The sequence below is a fragment of the Anguilla anguilla genome, chromosome 14 (assembly GCF_013347855.1).
Source record: "Anguilla anguilla isolate fAngAng1 chromosome 14, fAngAng1.pri, whole genome shotgun sequence".
Classification (NCBI taxonomy): Eukaryota; Metazoa; Chordata; class Actinopteri; order Anguilliformes; family Anguillidae; genus Anguilla; species Anguilla anguilla.
In genome coordinates, this window is record NC_049214.1 from 3,624,329 (window position 1) to 3,640,137 (window position 15,809).

Here is a 15,809-nt window from a genome sequence, read left to right on the forward strand (position 1 = left end):
GAATCTGCAGGGCTTTTCAATTTTACTGATGCATGTCGAGTGAAATTATCTGATACACACGTTTACAAGTTTCTAGGAAGTGAACGCTCTTACATGAGATCTTGCAATAGAAATGTGGGTATTAACGAGATTCAGATTTGAATTTATTAACTAGTGGACTTTACGTGTCAATGTGAATGCGTGTGTGTGTGTGTATACAGGAATGCCGACTCTCTCTTGCATTTGGTAACTGGTCTTTGTATTTGTAACCTTTGCAGTTTTTGTCATTGCTTAACCTACTTGAATTAAACTTAAATTTAAGTCCCTGACCTGGGAAACGTTATTCATCCAGGGACTGTCTTATTTCAAAAGTGTACAATAAAATAGCATACTCTCCAACAGTATGGCAGAAATCACTTCCTTATTATTATTATTGATTTTTTTCCCTTCAAAATGACCTTCAAAAAAGAGATCTATGCTGATGAAGGCCTTTGCTGTTTTCTTTCTGTTCCAGAGAAAAGCTTTTTATCAGATTAAAAATAACTTAACCTACTCAAACCCTCATTTCCCTCAGTTTTCATGCCATAAGTAGAAAAATATTCATGAGTCACATGAGGGAAAAGAAAAACACCAGGGGAAAAAAGAAAACTTTTTTCCTGCTGCAATATTTTAAAATGTTCTGACAATTATAAATGTTTTCATAAATATGACGTATCTTGTATATTTTTTCTCCTCAGTGAACTATTTTTAAAAAATTTGTGTCCACCGATGGGTCAAAAATTTGAATCTGCGGAATATAAATTGGGATTACGCCGCTTTGTTGTGTTCATGTTGTTTTTTAAGTTGTTTTATTAATTTTTAAATAAAATTAATTATGAAAAATGAACATGCCTTATCTATGCCGTGTTCAGGAAGGGCAGGGGGCTTTAAATGTTAAATATACAAATTACACTTTATTCTTAGCACTCAGTGATGGATAGTAGTGGTATTCAAACCAGTCTGTAGTCATATCCTTGCTTTTGCCTTAATCGATGTTTTCCACATTGACCAATGCATTCTTAAGTGCAAGCATTCCACTGAATATCCCCAAAGATTCGTTCATTTCTCAATAACCATGCGATACATGGCAGCTTAATCAAAGCAAGCATGTGCTACAGGGTGTTGAAGCACGTACACAAAATGACTGGTCTGGTCACCTGACAGCCTGGTCTAGTCACCTGACAGCCTGGTCTAGTCACCTGACAGCTTGGTCTAGTCACCTGACAGCCTGGTCACCTGACAGCAGGTCTTTGGTCACTGCTGAGTCAGCAGATGGCACAGATAAGCCGTTTCCGGCAAGGCGGGGCTTTTCAAAATAGATGTTAAGTGTTTTTGCAGAACAGGAATCTTGCTGAGCGGGGCTTCTGAGAAATCCAGTGAAGGAGCACGATTCAGACCTACCTGTGAAAAGTCGTGCAAAAGCAGCCGGGGTGGTTGGTGTTCTACTGTAGGTTTATGAACCTGGATACGGGCCGCTCGCCAAATACTGTTCTGGCAAAGCAACACGTTTCTACGGCTGCTGCTGCTGATGTTACTAGCAGAACAGGGCCAAAGCCTCGTTTGAAATGTTGCGGTGGTAGAAAAGTTGAGAAATCTGAACGCATGAAATGTACAGTTGTGGAGAAACTGACAACATGTAAGAACTGTCTAAAGTCATCTGTCACTAATTATTTGCACAAGTAAACAGCACTACAACGGTACTGGGCAGTTCTGGGACAGAGGCAAAAAAAAAACTTGTCTGTCTGATAAACTCTGTCGGTGCAGAAATATGCATTTCTTCAGATGGGCAAGTTTTCACCAAGCACTGCCAAACAATGACAGAGGATACTAGTAAAAAAACTGAAGTCATCAAGTTTAAAACTCTCGTTTTCAGTTCAGATCTGTTCTAATCTATTTGTATTTTACTCATCTACCCCTGGTGCAAAACATGCATTACTATGTATAGCTTACTGCTGATCGTTTTCATCAGAGGAGTGCGGTGTGAGTGCACTTGGGGAACGACCCTGTGAAGTGGGGGTACAAATTGTTCTTGGAGAAGATCAGAGTACAAAAGCGTGTAGTGCTGTTGCTGACCAGTTTTTTATCTCCGGTGGATGTGTAGGGTGTATTTTTAGTGCGACACGAGCGCCGGTCATCCCGTATTCCTGCCAGCTGCCTGCCCCCGCCCTGCCTGGCATTACCCCCGTGCTGCCTGGCATTACCCCCGCCCTGCCTGGCGTTACCCCCGCCCTGCCCGGCGTTACCCCCGCCCTGCCAGCTGCCCCCGCCCTGCCTGGCATTACCCCCGCCCTGCCCGGCGTTACCCCTGCCCTGCCAGCTGCCCCCGCCCTGCCTGGCATTACCTCAGCACGATTCCGGTCACGGAGTAGCAGAGACCGGCTCCAGTCCCCGCGCCTTGGCTTGCCGTTGAATTTTTGCACTTTGCACTTTTTAAAAATTAAAATATTGTAAGTACGCATCGGGAATAGATTTCATCCGCTTGGCCATAAACGGAACCCAACATTCTAAAATTTGAAATAGAAATTTTCGACTGATATTTTGGTTCCCTCAGTTATGGTTTGATGGTCTCAATTACCGACACTGTTGCTAGGCTACAAGCGCCTTTCAGTTAAGCCTCGCTGTTGGCATGACGATGGGCGTGGCCGCGCTTAAGGGTGTTGATTGGATGGATATGATGAGATAACGGTTACTTTTAAACTGAGCTGTGAAAGCTAGCAGTGCAAAAAAAAACTACTATAGTGACCACAGATCTTCAAAACATAAAGCTCTGCATAAAGCCCTCCCCCAATTTCACCGTAATTACTTTATGATTATACATACAGGCCAAATGCATGATGTTGTTGTGATGGAAATAGAAGCAAATGCCAAAAACAAACATCCAAAAAAAAAAACAAAAAAAAAGAACTTGCTTCTGCAACGAACAACAAATTAATGACTAGAGGAGCAAAAAATATACCTAGTACGTGTCAGTCTTGCTGTTGCAACTCAAACCCTGTTTTTCTTTTCAAGAAGTTCACAAGTTTAGAGGAAAAAAAGTCACTGTGCCAGTAGTGTCAGTGTGAAATCGGCGACCGCTCAGCCAGTTTGGCCGGAAGCAGCTCAGTTGGCAGAACTCTGCCAAAAACGACCAACAAAACACCCCCTTCTAGCTGAGAGGAAAAGGGTCCAGAACATTCTGCATTTATAACAGGCCTGGAAAGGGCAACCCTGCACACCTGGGACACACCTGAGTACCAGTCAACCTCAGCTGTGCCCGCCTGCAGCCTACAGCCCTGAAGGGCTCCTGAAATTTTTTGGAGGGAAGGGGGGAGAGAGAGGGAGGGCGAGAGAGGGGGGAGGGGGAGGGAGAGAAAGGGAGGAAGGAGGGAGGGGAGAGGGGAGGAGGGGGAGGGAGAGAGAGGGGAGGGAGAGGAGAGTGTAGCATAGTGGGAGAGCAACTAGGCTTGTAACCGAAAGGTCAAGGTTCAATTCCTGGGTAGGACACTGCCGTTGTACCCTTGAGCAAGGTACTTAACCTGCATTGCTTCAGTATATATCCAGCTGTATAAATGGATACAATGTAAATGCTACGTAAAAAAAAAAACAAACAAACAGTTGTGTAAGTTGCTCTGGATAAGAGCATCTGATAAATGCCTGTAATGTGATGAAAGAGGGAGGGAGAGAGAGGGGAGGGAGGGGAGAGGGGAGAGGGAGAGAAAGGGAGGGGAGGGGGAAGGGGAGGCATGCAACAGGAAGGTAACAGGGAGCCAAGAGAAGGCAGGCTGAGCCTCTCTTCTCCCTTACCTCTCCTGGCATCACAGACCCTGGCGGCAGTGTGTAGTTTAGGGAACTGGGCTTGTAACATAAAGGTTGCAGGTTTGATTCCCAGGTGAGACACTGCCACTGTACCCTTGAGCCTAGGTACTTACCTGAAGTGCTTCAGTATATATCCAGCTGTAAGAATGGACAGAATGCATTAAAATGACAAAGTGGCATGGAAGCATCTGCTAAATCCCTGATATTCAGTGTAATGGGATCATGTCTAGACTGAGTGAATTTTTAAATGACACATAGAGAAAATAGGCAGAGGGCATAAGTTGCGCTGAGCAGAATGTCAATATTTAGTGCACGTGTGAGAATCAAATTGTAGTGAAAATAGGGAAAAGGGCAATTCTGCCCGCTGCAAATCAAAAAGGAATAAGGCAAACACCAAATGAGAAATGGCGGCCATGTTTGCGGAGCAGAATCCATATGTGTCCGATCCTTTTTGCCGTTGGACAGAAGCCCCGAGAGCATGCGACTCTGGACCGGACCGGATATGTGCCAGCTGTGCTGGCTTCGGGCCAGAATCAGGCCAGAATCGGGCCAGATCCGGTCCGGGGTTGCTTGCTATCCGGGACGCGTTTATTCACGTTCTTGCTCTCGGGCTGCGCATGGCCATGTTGGGGAAAATGCTCCCCGATGAAACCTTTCAATGTATTGATTGACATTTAAGGGCAAGGCCTTGCTGTGGAAGCAGACCTACCCGAGAGCAGCCTTAACATCCCTCCAGTTTAATTTTAATGGACTTTCTTGGCACGCGGACGCAGACGCATTTTTTTCTCTCTCGATAAAAAGCATTTCGCGGATGCCCTCGCGGAAAGACTCCCTCCGGGGTGGGGGGGTGGGGGGGGGGGGGGAGGGGGGCATCGCGTCGGAGGAGAGGTATTCACATCGTCTGCGGAGGAAGGCGCAGAGGACAAATCTATACGAAATGCTAATGCGTTCTGCAAATGCCTGTTCTGGAAGAGCTCCAATATATAAAAACCACAAAACAAGGGGGGAAGAGAAAAAATACGGCTGAAATAAAGTTTACGGGTGGAAATTGAGCGGGGATCCGAATTCCCTCAGCACGCGTGCCGACGGTGCTGCGACCGGGGGGGTCGGCTAAATCTCTCCGGCCCCTTCCCGCTCGGTGTCGGTTTTACTTTACGGTGTGGAATTTACGCTTAAATCAATGCGCGCGTGTGTTGCATGGAAAAGCGTAGTGCCGCCTTGATTGTATTTTATTGATTCTTTTTTTTGGGGGGGTGGGGGTGGTGGGGGGGTGTTCTGTTCTGGCCAAATTCATTGCGGGATCCTGATTCACATCCATTGTCCGTTGCAAAGGATGTCACTTAAATCCTTCCTGACCAACACGTCATTATTCGCTTCACTGACAGGAGACATTGGGGAGGAGAGAGACACGGCGGGTTTTCCACGGTGGGTTATGAGGAAGCGTGACTCGAGAGCCAGAAGTTTGAAGCCTCACGTAAGGTACAGTCGTGACACTTGAAGAGAGGCGTAACTTGAGTCAAAGCAGAGGAGGTATTGAGGAAGTGGAGAGCATCCTGTTTTGAAGATTTGTGGTTGTAATAATTTTTGCAGGTTTTGCAGAGGTAAAAATTAGGTCTCCCATGTTACTCCCACGGTACTTCTCTCTAGGGGTTTCGACACACTTGTTCCTGGTTATGGTTATACACTTTGCTGTACGTCGCTCTGGATAAGCGCATCTGCCAAATGCCTGTAATGTAATGTTTTACCCTTCATAGGAAATCACAGCAGTGGTTGTTTAGTTTAGAAACACACCCCTAGATTCAATCAGTGTTTGTTCTTATCTCTCATTAATCCTGTTGCTGAAGATTTTGCTGAACTGGCCAAGCCGAGATGAAAAACTGTGAAGAAAAAAAGCCAACGCATCGCACTTCCTGTTTCCTGTGTAGACGCGGTGTGAATTTACAGCCGTGGGATTTGCTCGTGAAGGAATTTCAGCTGATGCGCTTTGATCACTTTGAATTACCTGCCTGGCCGTTCAGTAAGCCGTCTTAAATGACATAATGCGTCCACGGCCGTGAAATTGCTTCTTTAGAAAGCATTCCAAAGCATCCGCTCAAATAGAATGATGTAATTCAGGTTTTTTATTTTATTTTTATTTTTTACACAATTCTTATTTTTTTGTGTGTCTACAAAACATATAAAACTGCTGCAAATGCTTTAGTATGCTGTGCATGCTTTATAAAGTATTAACAGCACATGTATAAAGGCATTATATATATATATGCCTTCACAAAGGCCTTTTGAAAGAGGGAGAAATGCGAAGCAAGACTGTGTCTGTCTGTGCTCTCCTCCACCTTCCTCAGCCCTTCGAGGTGTGATGTCACAAACATGCGATTAGAATGCTGTTAACCGAACATTCTAATCCTGATGTCACAATGACTTCTGATGACCGAAAGGAACGGAGTTCTAGAACACTGACTTAGAATTCTGAAGAATAATACATAAATAAACATTCCGAGAAGCCTGCATCTTCAAAGGGTTAAGCTGGCAGCGACAGGGCCCCGCCCGTCCTCTCCATCCTTTCGGGGTAAACCGATAAATAAAAGCAGCAAACGAGTGCGACAGAGCTGTGTGCAAAGTGGTGGCCCCCACAAAGGGGAGGAGGCCCCTGTTCCGATGTGGGGGCCACTGGACAAAGCTCCTGTTTAACGGAGTTCTCCCAGGGGGCCGTTGATGTAGATTGAATTTTAAGCGTGCGTATTTGTGGGAAAACCGTCTCTCTTTTTGTTTGTCTCGGCCCGGGACCAGCCGGGCTTGGGAGGCGGGCGAAGCCCAGGCTTTTTTGGCAGCCGTCATAGACTGATAATGACACAGCGGCAAACTAATCTGGCACCTGATATGGAGTGTGCGCCCGCTCAATAAATCATCTCGCTCGGATAGGACCGCGGGAAAGAGGGGGTGGGGGGTGGGGATGGGCGGGGAGGAGTGGGGGGCGGAGGGGAGGGAGAAGAGGGGGTGACGAAGAGAATAAAACCTATCAGGAGGAAATCAAAGGCTTGATGTTTCCAAAAACAGGCATTAAATATGAATGGAAATGGACAGCGATAACAACGCGGAGTATCGCGCAGGGCGAGGGGATGGGGCGGAGGGTGGAGGGCGTGGCGGGGTTTGGGGTTTGGGCTGAGGGGGGTCGGAGCCTGTAAAGAACTCTAACCTTTATCAGGCCGAGCCTTTATCAATTACTCAATTACAGCAGCAATTATCTCCTGTGATATGAAATGCAGTGCAACCCCCCCCCCCCCCCCGACCGCCGCTCGCCTCTTTCGCCGATGACTCCCCCCCGACCCCCCTCCGAAAATTGATCTACACCCTCAGCCGGCGCACAACAGACACACACACAGACACGCGCGCATCGATTAGATGCCCCAATTCTGGTCCAAAGACAAAAATCAATGCTATTTGTAGCCTTGCTGGTTTCCAGTGATATTGTTTTTTCTTGGGCATGGGGGGGGGGTGGGGCGCTATCCCCATACCCACCCCACACAACGCCCGCCCCCCCCCCCGGCTCCCTGCCTTTTCTTTTCCATGAGTGTAAGTCACTAAAAAAGTGGCCACGGCTGTGGAATCAGTCGCTAAGTTACCATTACCATAAAAAGCGTGAGGCTGTGGAATGTCAATCAACAGTTACGCGCTGCTTGGCTGCTACAAGCAGACATTGAGTTTCATAGAAAGGGACAGAGCTGCAGCAGATTGGTGCACAATGTACCCCACCTACCTGGTGTAAAAAAAAAAAAACACCTTTCCACTTTGCCTCAACAGCATGATTTTAAAATGCCTGTTTGAGTGGGTGTTTCAGCCACAAATTGGATTTTATGTTGTTAATTTCCAAGGGGAGTTTCACCTTTGACTGGATTGATTGCACTGTGCACTTTCCAAACAAACTTGGTGCTTCCCGGTGTCCCGTGAATGCTCCCTCCATCTTAGTTTCCTTTTACTGTAATAATAACAGCATAATTGCAACAGCAACACAGTCATTGGACCATAGTGTGTGGGTGGCCAGTATGGCCCGGAATGTGCGGTCCTCCAGGCTTCTGGAATTCTGGAATTCTGCAGGAAGACTCCGACATTGAGAGTCTCTCGTCTAATGTTCATTTGACAGAAGTGGAAAACTTGCTTCAGGCATCATTCCAGAATATTCTATAAGTGCTGATGCACAAACATGATGTCACAGTACTGACTGACCGTGTGATTGGTCTGAAGAATATGCGGATGCCCCAAGCATGATATCACAGTGCTGACTGACCATCTGATTGGTCTAAAGAATATAGAGACACACAAGAATGATGTTGCTGTACACGGATCAGCCAACATGATTGGCCATTCCAAATTGGGTAGAAAACATAGAAATAAGTGGGGTTCACTGTGTGAGACTGCATTTATCTGAAGTCAGTTTCCTCTGATTTAATTCATTTCATTCAGTAAAGGCTAAGCTAAAGTTTGGCACACTATGTGCTGTGTTCCATTAATGTGTAATATATTTCTGACCTTCCTGAATGTTATTCTCATTTAATTCGCAGAACTAGTTCTTGATTTAGGAGTGTACAGAAAAGTGGTCCAGAACGAGTTGAAAAGTGGCGTTTTAAAATTTTTATTTTTTATTTTACCACGGCAGAACAGGCAGCGGTAGTACCTCTGATCTCCACTAGAGGGTAGTGTTTACTCGCGTTTTACTGCTGCCGGCGAGCGACGCGTGCCAGCACAGGAGAACGGAGACGGAGAGAGAAGAGCCCAGATGTGGCCCACTAGCAGGACAGACACGGTGAAAGAAGCCCGAACAGAGAGAGAGAGAGAGAGAGAGAGAGAGAGAGAGACGAGGAGAACAGAAAGCTGGCACGTCTCGTGCGTCCCCCACTCTCTCCAGTCAGTGTCCACCTGTGTGCCCATCTGGAGAGACGTCGTGCCAGTTGTTTTCCAGAGTCCGCCAGCCTTTCCTGCCAATGCCCCCCCCCCCACCCCCCTCCCCCACCGCCACGAGCAGGTCTGTCCATCTGGATGTGAGTCAGTCCGACAGCATTCCCCCCCCTCCCCCCCAGCCCTGGTTCCTGCTCCAAAGATTTTGATAGGAGCCAAGGATTGCTGCTGAAAGAGACCCCTAAAATAATTCAACTCACATAAAAAAACAAACAAACAAACAAACAAATAAAGATGAACCCATGCATGACAAAAACTGAATGTCCGTGAGTTATGTTTGTAGTAGCCATCTTGGCTCGACTGAATACTGCCCGTAGATCCAAAATGGTTTCCGTTCCACGACTAAGCCCAATTAATTTGTGTACTGAACACGTGTTTTTGTGAGCATCATCGCATGCTGATGGATTTAGGCAGCAACTGGGTTAACTGTTTGCATGGCAGAAGCACTGCTGCTCCCTGTCCAGTGTACTTTTTCATTTTAGCTGTGGTCTGTTCACATCACGATAAGGAAAACATCGCTTTATGTTATTATGGTGTTGGGGGAAGTGAGGATTACGTGAGATATGTTTAATTTTCTGAACCCAGACATTTTAACCGTTAACAACCTTGTTTGATGTTTGGCACTCTGAATTCCAAACACAAGTGTATCAGCAGTTACAACACCTCACTTATCCAACATGTAAGATATATTTATTATTTCATTTGGCTATTTTTATCATAGATCTCAATGATCGATTTAATTGGCAATTTACTGATAGGATCAACCTTCGTCAACAACTCACAACCAAATAATTAAAAAAAGATTTTTATTAAATTACAATAAATATTCACATCTAATATAAAGACGAGATTTAACTACCTTAAAAGAACAACAAATGGTAGACATGGACAAGTTCACAGTCATACGAGACAGGCATGAAAGAAAATAACCAAATTATAGCATGTCTCTCCAAAAGTAATCCTAGGATATGCCAAGACCAAATTTCAAAAACCAAAAGACAGCAGAATAGTACAAAAGACCAGCGGTGAAGTGTAGAACGCCAGACCTACTCTAGATGCAGGACTCAGATGCCCACTTCTGACTGACAGTGACAAAATTGACTTCTTGCCAAGTTTCCTTATACTGAAGACTAACTTGTAAAAATGTATTTTATGTGCAATTCAACACTTCCAGGGGGTGTCAGGTGGTGTGTCCCCAACTCCCAACTGCATGCCAAAGCTAATGTCCACAAACAATCCCGTCTCACATCTTTCACACTGCGGCATTATGGGACCGCTTCACTTACACTTAACCAAAGCGGCACCTCCCTTCCCCTGACAGCGAGAAGCGGTTTTAAACAAAGCCACTATTTCATATCCCCGACTGACTCGTTCGACCGAAGCCATTCTTCAGGCCCCCTGGGTCACATGCTTTAGCGCATTGCGCATCACCTGACCTCCTCCGGCGAAGGCGCGCGGCCCGTCCCGCTCGATCGAACGGGTCCGCCCATCGCCGATTTGGGCGACCGAGCCGATCGAGGGCTTGGGGGGGGGGGGGGGGCAGTGACGACGCACTTTACGAATAACGAGGCGACGTTCCGATCGCTTCGTCCGTTTTAATCTCACGCCGTTTTTAATGCGTGAATGGGCAGAATTATAGCGAGATATTAAAGCCGGCTAATTGATGAGCCTGGTAATGGCGGGATGGGGGGGGGGGGGGTGTCGTTTCGCCGGGTAATCCAATACACTGTAGTGGCAGTCCGATGGCTGGAGCACTCTACGGAGTACAGTAACTCACTCCCAGTAACCGCAGGGTCGATGCGTCGATGGAACTACAGACTGAGGCCTGCTGGGATTCCAGAGTCAACAGAGATCCCGGCGTCAATAGAAAGGAGCCATTCCATTCCATCCGTTCAATATCCGCTCTTTTATTATTTTTATAGAACTGCTCTTTAATTCCCTCCTCTTTTCATTATGATGGTTTTACTGTGATGAGCTGTGTCTCTACAGCTCTGGCCAAACCATACAGTCTGGCAGAAAAAAAAGACTCCAGTGCAAATTTTTGTCAAGATACTTTTTGTCCAAAAAAGAAAAAGGAGAGAGAATGAAACATAAATAATAATATGGGAATTTGAAATTTGTGCTTGCTTTGAAAAGATTTTTAAATGTTCTACAAAAGTACTGTTTGTTTTGTAGATTTTCTTTGTGTGGTCTTTTATGATTGGAATGCAAAATTTCAGGTTTTTTTCAGTGTTTCTGTTTGGAAACTATACCGAAGTCTAAATTGGACCCTCTTAAATGAAGATTTAATTACAGAAGCAGAGTGCTGCGGTGGGCAGAAACCTGGCAGCTGACGTTCGGAGCAGCTAAACGCTGAAGTTCAGCGTGTGGGAGTGGAAGCCAATCAAAGCCAGTCAGGCTCTCGCCGTTGTGCTGAAGCGGTGAAAAAAAAGGCCTACAGTTGCTTCCTCTTCCTCAGGATCAGCAGAAGGTGGCGAAGGGGGGATTCGATTGAGGTTTTTTTCATTAATTCATAAAAGAGGATTAACAAAGCGAACTACAGTAGATTTACTTTTTCATCCTGAGTTCTCAAAGAAGAACGGGGGACGAGTGCAAAAATTAACAAAAAATCGTACATTTCAGGCAAATGTCAGGAAGATATTTCTGTACGCAGACTTGTCGATGCATGGGGGCAGTTGGCCAGGTCATGTGGTACAGACAGAGACCCTCTCCGTGGTTATGTCCAGACTTGGTGCACTGCTGGATGCCCTCTAGACCAGCGGTGTCAAACTGAGTCCCAAGGGGGCCGTGATGTCTGCAGGTTTTTTGCGTTTTCCTTTCAATCAGCTGCCAATTAAGGCCCTGAGAACAAGGTGTGTGGTTTCATTAGCCAATCAATGACTTTAATGAACCACTTGTGTCGAAAACACCCCAAAAAAACCAGCAGACACTGCGGCCCTCCTGGACTGGAGCCTGACACCTGCGCTCCAGACTGTAGGTAAACAGCCAGCCTTAAACGAGCTGTACGCTCCGTTCTCCCCTCATTATGCATTCTTGTGTGCGCTCTTATTCGTTTTATGCAAAGTAAATCTTTTTTTTTTTAAAGGGTCCCCGCGTTTCATTGACTGCAGGTGCAAATAAAAAAAAAAAATTGTTACGCTGTTGTGAATTTTGATCTGGAAGACAAATGAGGCTCGTAAAGCAGTACACTTCACAGATGCAGGTATCTTAAGAGTTTGATGGCTAAATTCCCACTAAAATGTACGCCGTTAATTTATCTCTGTGCACTAAAAGAGACGCGTTTAAAGGTGTGCGATGCACGGAATGCCAGCGGACCGTTATATGGAGCTTCACTCAGACATAACTTCATCGCTCCACGTCACGGAGGAAAATATTTTCTTTTTATATGGTGCCTGCCCAGGGGATAATTCAGTTCAGCTCGATTTGCTAATTTTGAGACAGCCAAGTGGCTGTGCGTGGTCCCCGTCAAATAAACAAAACATAAAGAATAAACAAAAAAATAATAAAGAATAATAATTTTTCTGCTTCTCCTGCTGGAATAGGGCCCACTGGTACATAAATCCTGGAACACTGTTGATGTAATTTACTGTGCTCATTGTAATTAGCTTTAATTTCATTGTTGTGAAAGTAGGGTATTATGCGTCCTGATATTTTATTTATTAGTTTTATTGTACTCCGTATATAATCCTAGCTGGAAAGTTCAGTCAAACCCCATCCAGTACAAAACACGTGCTGAAGCTGTAGCCACCGACAACGCAGGATCGGCACTAATAATTTTTCCCAAAACATAATGAGTGTTGTTGCTTACGTGTTGAAGTAATACCATTTGAATTAAACATAAATAACTAAATAAATAAATGAACACACTGCAGCTTGCTGTTTCTTAATTGCGGTAATGAGCTTTTTATCTTAAAGAGACGTCTCAAGATAAGAATTAGCATAAGCTTTGTTTGAGACCGCGTATAAAATATTAACAGGCATAATTAGATTTTTTTTTAAAACAATGAAATACATAAGTATAGGGGACATGAGGCAAAAGAAACATAAGAAATTAACGAAATAGAGAAAACATAAAGCAATCTGACGTACGTGTCCGGCACATGGATGAAATATGTAATTACAGGGGAAACTAAACGAAAGGAACAGAAGAAATGTCTGAGGAGGGCAGAAGTATAACCGAACTCTGACGCGTCAGGCGCCTGTAGGGGGCAGCAGACGTTGCGTCGGGCGCCTGTAGGGGGCAGCAGACGTTGCGTCGGGCGCCTGTAGGGGGCAGCAGACGTTGCGTCGGGCACCTGTAGGGGGCAGCAGACGTTGCGTCGGGCACCTGCAGGGGGCAGCAGAGGTTGCGTCGGGCGCCTGAAGGGGGCAGCAGACGTCCCGTGGCGGAGGCGCAGGCGGGGACGGCGGGAGAACGACCGCTCTTCTGAGCACCTGCTCCTGCCACCTCCTCCTCCGCGGTGCTCCTCCTCATAGGAGCACATCCGCACTCCCGCCACCTCCTCCTGATAGGAGCACATCAGCGCTCCTCCTGATAGGAGCACATCAGCGCTCCTGCCACCTCCTCCTGATAGGAGCACATCAGCGCTCCTCCTGATAGGAGCACATCAGCGCTCCTGCCACCTCCTCCTGATAGGAGCACATCAGCGCTCCTCCTGATAGGAGCACATCAGCGCTCCTGCCACCTCCTCCTGATAGGAGCACATCAGCGCTCCTCCTGATAGGAGCACATCAGCGCTCCTGCCACCTCCTCCTGATAGGAGCACATCAGCGCTCCTCCTGATAGGAGCACATCAGCGCTCCTGCCACCTCCTCCTGATAGGAGCACATCAGCGCTCCTCCTGATAGGAGCACATCAGCGCTCCTGCCACCTCCTCCTGATAGGAGCACATCAGCGCTCAGTACATTACAAATGAACCTGACTTGCCTGAGACTGCACCTGTGTAGCATGCCCCCCACCCCCCGCTCCCCCCGCCCCAAACACATCCACATCCCGTGCCGTGTGGCAGGCTGGCACAGGTTCCCTCCCCCCCCCCCCCCTTAGGCAATGCATCCTGTTTAAAATGGGGGGGGGGGGGGTTAAAGTGATTGGCGGTAGCATCTGTTTGCTTAAAACTTGGGGTGTGGGGGTGTTGGGGGCTCAGTGGAAATGTAGAACATAGAAAACAGCAATAAAAAGCCAATAAGGTTCCCGACCCCCTCTTTTTGGTCAGAGAGATGGGGGTAGTGAAGAGGCTGTCAGTATCCGAGGAGGGTGGGGTTTGGGGGGGGGGGGGGTAATTGAAACTTTGAGCGGTGGGGGCGCAGTGTAAGCAAAGCCTTGATTGATGCAGTTTTAGAATATTCTTGTTCTCTGGCGTACGGGGAGAACAGGGTTTACCTGAGAAATACGGGCCGGGCGGGAGGGGGTAGTGGTGGTGGTGGGGGAGGGGGGGGGGGGGGGGGGTTGGGGGGAGCAGAATGGAGGGGGGGTGGGGGCACGGGGGTGGCGTTAAAAACGAGCAGAAGAGAGCGCCGCTTGGTCGGGTCATCTGGGTTTGGGCTGGAAATTGGCGCCATCCATCAAAGGGCGTGTTTAAGGGACGCCTGTCCGGGGCGGCTCCCGCCAAGGCTTCTTAGCGGGGCCGCTGATCCGCGAAACGCGGGGGGGGGGGGGGGGGGGGGGCGCCGCCGGGCCGGGGCCGAGCGGGGGGGGGGGGGGGGGGAGCGCGGGCGGGGGGGCCGGCGAGGGGCCATCAATCAGCCAGTCAGCTCCCTTATTTAACAAGTCAACAGGGACCCGCGGGGCAAGGCGCCCAGTTCCGGCTCGCTGGGCCTGCAGCGCTCTCTCCGCCGGGCTGGGGGGGGGCGGGGGGGGGGGGGGCGCGGGAGGGGGGGATAGAGGAAAAGATGGGGATGAATGCTGAGGGTGGCGTGGTGTGGTGGGGGGGAGGGAAGGGGAGGTGGATATCCGCTAGGGTCAGGTCCTATTCCCTCTATGTTTTTGTGCAATTCATCTGTTTCTTTGCTTTTTTTAAAAGTCTTTTTCCCTCCTCCCAGGTGCGGACCTGGAAGAACGGCATGCTGGGATTTGCTAACTGGTCCCCCTTTCACACCCTTCCCCTGTATTTCGGACTCAGCCGATAGGACCCCCGGATCAGAGGCCTCGAGAGCTGGAAGGAGAAACGCTCGGCATCAGGGCCCGAACTTCACTGCCCAAGAACACCCAAGAACTTACCGGCCATCGCAGGGTAAGAGAGGTAATTTTACAAGAATACTACAATACGACAACAATGGGTACCTCCCATCGACAGCTGTAATTCACTGTTACATTATATTACATTACAGGCATTTAGCAGACGCTCTTATCCAGACCGACTTTTTTACACAGCATTTTTATACAGTAGGATATATACTGAAGCAACGCAGGTTAAGTACCTTTTGCTCAAGGGTACAGCAGCAGTGTCCTACCTGGGAATCGAACCCGTGACCTTCAGGTTACAAGACCAGCTCCGCTCCGTACCCATTATGCTACACTGCCGCTACACTGTCCAATTGGACCTCGAGCGCAGTTTTCAGCAGGCACCTCAACGAGAAGGATGAGTTTAGGTATTCGTCCCGGTCCGGTAAATCGGTGCCACCGAGCGGTGCTGATTCGGCTGTTTTATGAAGCCTTGCCGAGAGTTCTCTGACTCCTGCTCGCTCAAATGTGAGAAAGCACACCGAAAAAATTACCAACTCCCCAACCCCCCCCCCCCCACCCCCCACGCTCAAAGGCCACCTCCATTTTCCACATCCCACACCTCTCTGTTCACGCTCGGTCTATCTTCCGGAAACAGAGCAGGTCAGCCCCCGGTCTGCGCTGCTGTGAGTGGGGGGGGGGGGGGCGTTCCCCTCAGAGTGTTTAAATCTCAGGGCTCCTGAAACGGTACGGGGCGGGGGGCGGGGGGGGGGGGGGGGGGGATGCGGGGGCGGAGAAAGCGTTTCTGTCTTTAAAACCGAAACTCTAAAGTTCCCTTTTAAAAGAGTCCTGTTTCAGACGTGTCTGTTATAAATCCCTACCCCAC